At 36.3% G+C, this 12,069-nt stretch overlaps 1 protein-coding gene across 4 annotated transcripts in view; it reads left to right on the forward strand.

Annotated features, from left to right (window-relative positions):
* Positions 1-671: 671 nt before the first annotated feature.
* The window catches only part of LOC134675054 (sex determination protein fruitless-like), an 80,336-nt gene continuing 68,938 nt past the window's right edge, over positions 672-12,069 (forward strand). For 3 of the 4 annotated variants that reach the window (XM_063533255.1, XM_063533205.1, XM_063533214.1), the window contains exon 1: positions 673-789. The gene's annotated coding sequence lies outside the window, so the exon portion shown is untranslated. Of the gene's footprint in view, positions 790-12,069 lie in introns of all 4 variants that reach the window. The other variant, XM_063533222.1, reaches the window with a different exon arrangement.

The following is a 12,069-nucleotide window of genomic DNA, read 5'->3' on the forward strand; positions in this document are numbered from 1 at the left end:
TACGTTAGACCAGGCCGTGTCCGGGCCGGAGTTTCCAGCGCTTACTTTTCTATGACAGACAGGTGATCACGTGATGCCTTCCATAGAAAACGAAGCGCCGGAAGCTCCGGGTCGGACACGGCCCGGTCTAACGTGAGTCATCCGTAACAGTCATATCATATCATATGTCTATACAATTCAAGTGCTCGCCGTCTGTTTTTGAAAATCAATTTCAACATTGAAAATCTTCCTTCTTCTGCAAATGTAAATATTTACATCACACATTACAATTACATAGGTGTGTAACACTGATTTTGATTTTAGATATAAATAGGATTATGTTACATGAAAAAATGTGACAACCCTTATGTCGTTTTTGTCCCGACCTACACTATGGCTTATCATCTCTTAAGTAAAATATTTTATCAGTCAAACTTTAACCTCCCAGACGCACCCACGTTTTAATTTGTTACTGAATTCCAGAACTTTACAACTTTATTTAAAAATAAAAATTGTGTGAAGTAATCGATTGCAGGATAAGGTGATCCGTCGACACCATCAGCCCCACGTTTGTTTTAATGAACTGTCGTGACATTTTTAATAAGAACACTAGGGCGGGAAAGTGAGGCACGAGGCGAATGGGCGGGCGTTGCAGTCTCGCTTGCACAAAATGCACCACCCCCTGTGAGCACGATACGATTGCAGTTGCCGTCGCTGAACCGACGCGACCGCTCGCTCGCTGCGCCCTCGGCCCGCCGCGACGTTACGCGACCTGTAACGAGCTACCAGGCGAGCAGCAAGCGCCAGGAGGTAAGCCCTTACAAAATAACCTAGCTCGCTCCCGCCGACAGCGTTAACCGCGCTCCGTCCCGCCCTCGAGCAGAAACAGTTTTCCCTTTTATCGCCGGAATGTGGGAAAGCGGGTATGTATCCCAACTCTCTCTTTCAATTTGTAACGACTTGCACTTGTGTTGTTTGAATTCAAAAGCATAATTAGCATTAATAGGCAAGCAAGTATCGGAAGTCTTCCGATAGAACTTCGCATTTTTACGACAAAAAGCTCATTAGATTAACTTACGAGTAAAAGCTGTATATCAATATCACTAAATCAAACTTTCCATCAAAGCCAAACTTTGAATCAAGGGCTGGATATTTTCTATTGAAAGTTTTATGTTTAAAAAACAGCATTTACCTGCCATTTTTAAATGTAGAAGATTTTATATCCAAGGGCTGTATAAAATCTCATTTTTTAGGGTTCCGTACACAAAGGGTATACCCGGAACCTATTACTAAGACTCCACTGCCCGTCTGTCCGCCTGTCTGTCTGTCTGTCACCAGGCTGTATCTCATGATAGACAGTTGAAATTTTCACAGATTATCGATTTCTGTTGCCGCTATAACAACAAATACTAAAAAGTACGGAACCCTTGGTGGGCGAGTCCAACTCGCACTTGTCCAGTTTTTTTTTAATATTTGTCCTACTTAATTCCTGGTATTTAGTGAAATAAAATTAAAACGTTTTTTTTTTCTTAAGGAATTGACAATTAAGTCGGATGTTAAAGTATGTAGTACCATATTAAACTTCATTAGATAATAAATTAATAATTATTTTGATTAACAAATGCAACTCTTAAAACGTGTTAAGGGATAATTTAGAGAAAAGGATAAAAAACTTACCAAAATATTACACTTGGCTTAAAAAAACGTTCTCTGTCTGTCTGTGCTTAAAAAACGTCTGTCTGTCTGTTACCTTTTCACTTTTAAACCGCTAATTTAGATGTCGTATGGAGATAGTTCGAGGTCCGGGATAGGTTAGCTTTTATCTCGCAAATCATCCCTCCAGACGCTGAAAAGGGGAGAGAAATTTACTATGGAAGTGGGATATGGAAGTACTTAATAAGGTTGTTAATCGAAAATAATTGAAGTTCCAAAAGAATTAATTATAACATACTTTTTCCCCAATTGCTAAATCTAATAATAGTTTTTGTTCAGATATTGTATTACTATGTTAGAGCAATAAGGTGCACTTCATTAAAATCTCTTCATTCAACAAAACCAAACCCACTGAATGTCTATTACAAGTATAAATAAAGCCCCGGCAATATGGCAACAATCTCTGCCGTCAAAGGACTTGTTGCCAAACAATAGCCGACGGCAAGTTGGCCGATGTCTGCGATCCGGCAACTTGTCGTCGGATGCCTCCCTGAAGTCAATGCCAACTAGTACCAGGATCACAGGGGTTGCGAGAAGGGCCCTGTTACTTGCTCCCACCCCGTTCCACTCTCAATCCCAAACACCATATCCTAAAAGGGCTTAAACACCTCTCGTTATCACTTGAAGTTCGTCTTTTTAACGCCACAGCTTTGTAACCACAAACACCGATGACCTCCAATCAGGAAAAGAATTTCTCGCGGCAGTCAATAGTTTGAAATTAAATGTTTTACGTTGCGGTTCGCACTTAATTTTGTGACTGACGCTGTCAGTTACAAATACTTAACATAATTTAAAAATATGTTATAGCCACTCTTGGTTTGTCGTGAGCGGCCCCTATCATCAGAGCCTAAGCCTATCAAGCAAGCAGACTAAGTACCGACTCGACTCAGCCAAAAATCAGTAACAGCATTATTAAAAAGTGTTTTATTTTCTGTATGAGAGGAGATGAGTATATTGAGTTTAGTATAGTATGTAAAACTTCGATTGAAAATAATGAGCAATGAGAATAAATTGAAATGAATGCGCACAGTTAGGTATTATATTTTTATTGGACTTTCCCATTTTATAAGAATTGCTGCTAGGAAGTAAAGGAGCCGGTTTTCATGATGAGTACTTTTTTTTACTGTCAATAATATTTCAGTTAAGTTTATAGTTTCATTTATTAATTTTTACTTAACTTAAATTACTACTGTTAACTAAATAATCCAGAACAATGATTTGAATTTTCTGTTTGACTGCAGCACTAATACACATACTATATACATAATATACATACTATGCGCAGAGCTGTACGTTTAAAACCCTCAATATAAAAACTTTCATGTCGCTCACATCAATGCACAGAGTGTGCCGACGGCACACTACCCTGAACTACTCTCGGCCTTTGGCTTAAACAATAATATTCAACTTGTTCTCATTTCAAAATCATGGTTAAAATCTTTTCTACCTTCTACGCTTTATTTATTTATCGTGTACGCTTTGCCCATTGCCAGGGCATTTCTAGCTTTCGTTCCCAGTGAACTTTTGATATCACTATAGGTGTGCAGATGACAGCAATGTAAGGTAAACACATGCACTTCGTTTGATCAAAAAACGTGTTACATCAGTTCATTGTGGAGTGCCGATGTTACCGACATATAGGAGCTATTAAATTAATGACACCTCTGCTTGAGTTACGTCATTTTTATGCCAACGGCAAGAAATGTAAGAGCCCTGAATTTGATGGTACGCCCGTGTTTATATTTAATATAAGATAAGATCATTTTTAACTTTCAAAACAAGAACTTACTCATCTGCAGTTTGATTTACAAAAAAATCTATTCAACCTTGTCAACCTCGGCTTGGAAGTAAAATTGGTTTTTAAGAGCGCAATGTATGAACTATTATTTACAGGAGTTTTATATTAAGTACACTATTAAAATTGGCGTTAATTATTTCCACCAGAATATGTATATCTCAACAAAATATTATATACCTAATCTATTGGTTAGTTAGGGCATTACCTACATACTTTTTAGAGTTCCGTACCCAAAAGGGTAAAAACGGGTCCTGTTTACTAAACTCCGCTGTCTATCTGTCTGTCTGTCACCAGGCTGTATCTTATAGCTAGGCAGTTAAAATTTTCACATATAATGTATTTCGGTTGCCGCTATAACAACAAATACTAAAAACAGAATAAGATAAATATTTAATTGGGGCTCCCATATAACAAACGTGATTTTTTCGGCGTTTTTGCGTAATGGTACGGAGCCCTTCTTGCATGAGTCCGTTGGTTTTTTATTATAAAGAAGAATAATAGCTAAAACATGAAAATTAAGTCTAAGTGGAGACCACGGACCAGCAAACGCAGCGTAGGACGTCCACCCACAAGATGGACGGACGACCTTGTTAAGGCCGCCGAAAGACGCTGGATGCGGATCGCTTCCAACCGGTACGAGTGGAGGTCCAAGGGGGATGCCTATGTTCAGCAGTGGACATCTTATGGCTGAGATGACGATGATGATGATGAAAATTAATGTAGATGAGGCTGTAATAGATTTAGGAATAAAGGATAATTGTCTCCACAGGTAGTAAATCATACATTAAATAAGTAAACATAATGACAACAAAATTGACCACAAGTAGGTTTATTTGAAATAAGAGTCTCATATTTTACTTACTATAACAATTGTACCAAATGAGGAGGTAATTTATATCATAATATGTAGAAAAATCAGGCTAATAGAACCTACGAATTACATTATATTATTAATATCGCACAAGCAAAATCCTTAAAAAGGCTAGTTGTAATTGAGGTCATACATTTGACTCCAGTCTTTTATGACGACATTCATTCACGACTCGGCGTTTATATTACATTTTTCAGTTTCAAAAACGTACTTAATAGTTTGCATAGGTAGCTCTTGAATGTAGGACACATCACCGCGATTTACTTTACCCCAGCTATTCCCTCTAATAAAGTCAAACTGCCGTATTCGAACTTTAAGATATTCACAAGAGACGACACGTACTAGATCCATTCTAGATACGTTACAGTTTAGATATCAACTAGTTCTCTTTTGCAGCGCAATTCGGGCAACCAATGTCACTTTTACGTTAGATAGAGTAAGATATCTATTAGATGTGAATTGGATCTCTAAGTCGTATCCTGTGGAAATCGTTCAAGAGTATCTCCAGAATCGCGCAAATGTCAAATTTGACAGGATCTAGATCTTAAACATATCGTTATCGTATCTTGGTGATGTCTAAAAGATATCTAATATAATTTCAAAATCCGAATCGGGCCCAAAGCCACATGAAGCGTGTAAAATGTATGGTGTGCGTTATTATGATGATCACGTCAAGCACGTTGCCACGTGTGGCGGGCGTCTTGTCGCATTGGAGCGTTTACCCGCCTCGCCTGACTGAGCAGACGGTTACGGTTTTAATCATAAAAATCATACCAGAATCTTGACTGGCGATTTATTTATCGGTGTTATTTAACATGAGGAAACCAATTAATTTTAACAGCGTATTCCTGGTCATATTTAGAGACAAAAATGTCCTATAAACTTTTTTGAAATTCGTCTAGTTTCAGAGTTAATATCAATTTCAAAAAAATCAAGTTTTTATTGTTACGTAGTGCAAAACACCTTTTTGATGGCGACGTTGCTACTATGGGACGTAGTCTAAATATGCTTATTGATTGATGTCAAAAAGTGATAAGTAACACTTTGCTAAAAGTAGGTTTTACGAAAAAAAACGTTAAAATCAATTTTAAGCGACAAGTTTACCGATAACATTTATTTTTCATGTACACATTCAAAAATTTAAAAAACAAAACAAAAAAGAATTTTTTTTTGGCGAAATTGACCTAAACTCATATTACATTTTTCGGTTTCCTCATGTTACACCGTGTATAGATATTGACTTAGCTTTGCGCGATCGAGCCTTGTAACAATAACTAAATATAACAAATAACTAATAAATATAACATTTTAAAATCTCGAGTTTTGTACACATATTATTATTATTAATATATATAATTCAAGCAACATGGCTCATAGGGCTGTGTCACATAAAAATTTAAATATAAATACAAACTAGTTTAATTTAAGATATTACTAAAATATAATTGATTTAAGGGAAACATGTCATAGAAATAAAATAATAACAATTAAGACATGATTAAACAATATATAAGGTCTAATAACTAAAGAATATTTAGTTACACAAACGGGTCTATAACATTAAACTTTAGCTGCAATTTCTTTGTCTACGCCGAACATTTTTAATTATACTAATTTCGGGTAGTTTAGTGTTGTTTTATTTATATCTCCGTTGACATTTGCTGGGACGTCAGTCTTTTCATGACCATAGCCGATGCAACTCAGCTGAAACGTCGGAATTTAAGGTAAAAACAATGAAATTATTTCGCGGTAGACCCGTTTGTGTAATTAAATAAGAGCCTTGTGATCTTTGGTTATTTATGAGCTATTGTATGCCTTGTCTGTAAGTATGTTAGGTAAATTATGTTTTAATTTTTTTTTACATTTATTTACATACAATACATATGTACAGTGGTACAACTAAACGAAATTAATAACTAGCTTAAATCTAAAATAGGCCCCTGAGGCATTGTACCAAGGATGCTGGCGGCATTTCCCCGCTGTATCGCAATACTGATACGTTGTGCGAGGTAGACGCCAGCTCTTCGGTCACCAGTTACGTCAACCAGACGCTTCGCGACTTCTGCGAACAACTTATGCGCGCTGGGACCCCATGGACCTAGAATTTCAAGACCTTTTTTAATTAAAAAGCAAACTTACGTTCTTATGATATTATTTATATTATAAGTCATTAAACGTTTGTCAAATTTAAATGCTGTTGATAATCGTGTGTCCCTATTTGTGATTATATTAATAAGGGTGTTAACCTAAACTGTAATTTTCTGGCAAAACCCAATTCTATCCTGTTTAGGTTTCCTCGCCTCGGTTCGCTTGTTACCTCAGTTTCCAAAACAAGGCATATTCGTATTTGTATTCATTCCAAATAAAAATATGGTACCTAAAAAAATACCTAGCATTTGGTAAATGTAGGCTCACAATAAACAGCAATAACTTGTAAGTGAATGCCCATATTTTATGCCAACACACATACACACACACACACACACTCACACACACACACAATACACACATGCATCGTCCGTCATTCACGTAAAAGCTTCAAGAAGATAGAATTGGTTGCTGTTTAGTTGAAATATTGTGCGGTACAGTTTGTACCCTAACAATAGTGCGAAATACTCCACAACTGTAAGTCCGTGTGTAAGCCGCTTTATTCGCACTCGAGATGACTCAGTCAAAGCCTCGTTGTTTTTGTATTTAAGTGGAAATGTAAGCTGTCGTTTCATCCAAATAAAAAAATAACAATTTTTTGATAATCCTTGTTCAATCATGTTCTAAATACTTAATAAATTCAGCACAGGTATGTGTCTTTAATATAAAAATATGGTTAATTGGTTGGTAGGGTAATTCGCCAGTAACCGGCCACCCTAAACTAAAAATGAATTCTATTCACCTACAAACAGAATTAATTTCATTATAAGGTGCCTTGTTATTGAAAACTGGCCAGTTATTATACTAAAATGAATTCTGTTTATAGGTGAACAGAATTCATTTTCAGTTTAGGGTGGCCAGTTATTGACCGGTGGCCAGTTACTGGCGAATTATTCTATAAGGTAATATAAAAAATGTATATTAAACGTGGGTATGGGTATGTTATAATAAAAAAAAACCTTAGGCGGAAACAGTTGTAAAGCAAGTTAGTGCTACGTCGTAGCTCGTAGCGCCGTAGCTGTGTCTACGCTTGTATGCATTCAATTCTAATCATATCATCGGCCTGATTTGAACTTTAAGATACGTCAATTAATAGATCTAGAAACGATATGGATTAGATATGTCAGTGTCAAAACTTCAAACAAAAACGTCACTTTTGACACTGACATATTTAATCCATATCGTTTCTAGATCTATTAATTGACGTATCTTAAAGTTTGAATCGGGCAGTAGTTGTTTGATTTAATTATCGTGAAAACATGGTGATCGTCATACTTTAATAATTAAAGGTTTCTTTCACAGAATTCTGTGTAATTGGGTAATCTCAAATATGTAATGTCAGTATTTGCTCTGTTTTTTGCTAATTCAGATAGAGCATACAAAAAAATATGACATTGGTCATATCATAATTAAAATTAAATGGAAATTTATATAATTTTAATTGCGTAGTGCCTAAGTGCATCTTTAATTTGATTGTAGTTGGAAGCAGCGTGCTGGGAAATCAAAGTTTGGAGATAGTTTATAAAAGCTGCCACGCTACCAGGCGGCCAGAAATAGCGTGGCGGTGAGCTAGGAGCGGGTGGCCCTGATTTTACACGTGCCGCCAACGCGATATACGCGCTGCATAGTTACATTGCGTTGCACCGATGAAGGCTGCGCGTTACACGGACGTACTTGCATGTGTGCGGCCTTTATGGTTTAGAAGTCGGAAGCTTAACTTTATTAGCAGCTCAATTGAATCGAGGACCTACAACTTCAGTTTCTGTAAGCGGGGATATTTTGATTTCCTGATTTTTAATGCGGCAAAACGGAGTGGTTTTGACTGTTGGGTTATTTGTTGAATTTAAATCAAACGAACGTCAAAAAAGTAAAAACTCGGGAATATGTTTTTTGATAAATACAAGCCGACCAAAAAACCGTTATCGAGGCAACGTAAAAGTTATTTTAGGGTTTTATTACTGCAACGTTTTCATTCGATCAGACATTCAGACCCCACTTTAAGAGTTGATCGATCTCATTTAACACTTGTCAGTAAAGCGCTCAATTATACTGTGCTTTAATTCCAAAATTAAATGGATTTTAATTACACCTAAAAATACTCCGTTTTCCATTTGACTTTTGTTTAACTGTTGCCTAGTTTACTATCTCTATGGTGACAACATGCATAAGTAGGCATATTTAAGACGTTTAAGAATTATCAAACATATCGAAAATGTTGAATGTTAATAACTAGTATTTTATGCATCAGATTGCGGTCCAAAACACATAAATGCTGTGGATAACGACTGACGATGCGAATGTGATGCCAGAAGACAAGGTTTTTTTTAAATAAATACTGTTGTGATCTGTGGTTTGTAGATGTCTGTATAATATCTAAAACAATAAATCCAGTCCAGGCATTTGCAATATTTAAATTTTAAATATCTACAAGTATAAACATAAAAAAAACTGTTGAATTTATGAGGCCCTAGCATTTGTCTATTCTAAGTTATATAGAGAAACAAGATTGTGTAAGAATGGTCGGAAAATTGTAATTATTGGTGGTTAGCGAGCGGCGCGCGGCGCCGCGTCGGGAGAACTCACTTTGCTGCATTTACTATAACTTTATAAACTCCAGGTAACTTTGCTCTCGTCTCCACTAACGTTTATATCAATTTTCCTCACTTAAATTCAATAAATGTTTCACGCTTGTTAACAGACGATACAAATTAGTCTTCTTCTTCTTATTTAATTAAAGATACCTACAATATTACATTCACTTAAATATGGGTAGGTATGCAAAGTTACGCTTAAAATTAAATAATCACTACTTATATTTTTTGCAAAGTGTTGAAGCAAATGGATTAAAGCATAATAGAATCTGTCTTTATACAAACATTAATATTGTTACACTTTTTTTTAGATTTATATATATACGTATAATAATATCATAGCAAAAAAGTAAATTTTTCACTTGAAATAAATCTCATCCAAAAACGGTACAATCAGAATACTAATTCATTCTTGTTAGATCTAAATCGTCTCTTATAATGTAATCATTTTTAAAATAGCTTGAGATCACAATGGTCATATTGAACAAAAACTATTATTACTTTGGGCGCGAAGACTTCAGCTTATTTATTTAAAATTTGATTCGCCCGTGCGGTAATATGCGCGTTACAGCCATTAAAGTTCAATGAAGTAAATAATCACAAGGCATTAGCAATCTACAGGGGAAAACGGAAATGTCTATTCCAACAACATAATTGAGGTCTGCCGAGTGGACTGATGTATATGAGCTAGATGATGACAGAACATCGTTTTTCATATTAAGTCGTATTTACTTGAAGAAGTATTATGACAGGGCTCTTGTTGGTTATTACGTATAGGAAATATGTCATTAGTTTTCTACCTATAAGACCCATTGGTTTAGGTTCGTATTATGCTAGTTAATAGCATTCTTGATATACAATCATTACATGATTAGGGCTCGTAGTATTTACTCAATTAACGTTTAGGCATGATGATATGAATGGTTTGGTTTAGTTGCCAAACTAAACCAATCAATAATATATCTATTATTAAGATGCCAAATGGGACATTATGTCACCCTTTGGTTGCGCTAGACATCAACCACCCGCCGCGCCGTAACAAGTTAACACATTCACTGCCTCCGACGCACATGTGCGTCTACCGTCATACAAGTTTGTTCCTAGGCCACGCCCCCTGGCAGTGAATGCGTTAAACACTCATTCCAAATTTGTAACATACTTGCAAAATACCGGCTGCGCGTATTCTTTTCTGAAGCGTCAATGATATCGTGACAACTTGACGATGTCGATTCGCTCACTAACAATACCCATGTCATTTGATTTTCAACCGTTCGAATGTAAAATTTACCCCGTCCGTCCCGTTTTAGCTTAGGTAATTGCCCTTACACAGACAATGTGGCTCACGAAGTAGGTACTAAAGGCGTATGTGCAGTGAGGAATTATTATAGATAGCATCATGATATATAAGGCTCGCACTAATACAATATATTAATATTATTACAGTAAAATATTTCCAATCATTTTTTTATCGTAAATATCGGATTACTTATGCCTCGCCTGCACACTGCAATACTGCACGCAGATAACGAATCTACTACTTATTTAAAAAACTATGTGTCTAAATTGTAGTTTCTTGTAACCATGTAATATTTAACTATACAGCTGTCTTCGGCCACGGCGACTGCTGTCAACTCCGTTGCTGTAGCTGTTGCTGGTGTGCTCGCAAGTGGCTGATTATGAAGCCGACCTTGTTGGCAAAAGTAGCAGTACATGTGTAACCATGTAACGTATTGATTACAGTGAATGTTTAATACAATGGACACCTCCTATACAATACATAGGTATGTATTTTTAGTACATTGGGCAACTATCCAATAGAGGGTTGCCAGCGATTATACTCAGTCCGTGTTCCAAGTGTGTGTATGTATTGTATTAATTAATTGTTACAACACGATTTTTAAACGGATCTTCTGAACTATCTTTTACATCCGGAAATAGCATAAATGTGCTATTTAACCTTAAACTGAAATATATGTCATATAAATAAAAAGTTTTCAAGCCCTCAAAGTGGCATAAACATCCTGATCATTTACTTAAAATAATATACTCATTTACATACGTAAATCAAAATCTTTATCAAATATGTATAACTTAATTTGTTCCCTAGTTAACCGTTATTCTCAGTCTAACCACAGATTTTAAAAACGACTTTGACAGGGGATGTGGACTATTAACAACTTGGTAATTACCATTCGGTAATATACAAGCGGTCTTACTGACCCCGGTTTACACCCCGGCGAAGGAGGCACATCTGTCATATGCATTTTTATCCTACGCTACTCATCTCTCAGCAATGTGATCAATGAGAGTCAAGTGACAGAGTGATCTAATCACTGACAACTGTTTTCACACGTCTGCCTAGACTGAATGTATCATGGGACGGAATGCTTGTAATTTAAGATCTTATATTACCATATGTTCATTGTGTATAAACGATTTCATTCATTTATTCATTCAAGCTCTACTAAAGCCCAGTTAAGGGGCCCACTGATTAACAGTCCGCCGGACGGTAACGGCCTGTCAGTTAGAACAAAATTTTGACAGCTCCGAACAACTGACAGGCCGATGCCTTCCGGCCGACTGTTAATCAGTGGGCCCCTTAATTAGAATGTTCAGTGCTTGTTATGCACCTCATAGAAACAACTAATTCTATTAGATTGCATTTCGGTTCCAGCATTATAACTTTTCGCAAAATAGGCGAGCGCTCTTTGGAGTATCAGTCTACGTAACTAGTACAATTGTGACAAACAACCGACCGCAATAAATTAACAAGTTAACTTACAGTTAACGAGGCACCCGTCTGTGTAAACTGCTAACTAACCGGGCGATACGTCGCTCTGCCGCTGCGAGCACAGTTTGCTTTACACACCATCGTTTTTAAACTTACATGCCTGACCTGAATGGGAAATTTGGTTAGCTCTACTTGTATTCCCTTTAGAAAATGCAGAAATTAACCTTTTTTAATTACG

The sequence above is a fragment of the Cydia fagiglandana genome, chromosome 2 (assembly GCF_963556715.1).
Source record: "Cydia fagiglandana chromosome 2, ilCydFagi1.1, whole genome shotgun sequence".
NCBI classification, from domain to species: Eukaryota; Metazoa; Arthropoda; class Insecta; order Lepidoptera; family Tortricidae; genus Cydia; species Cydia fagiglandana.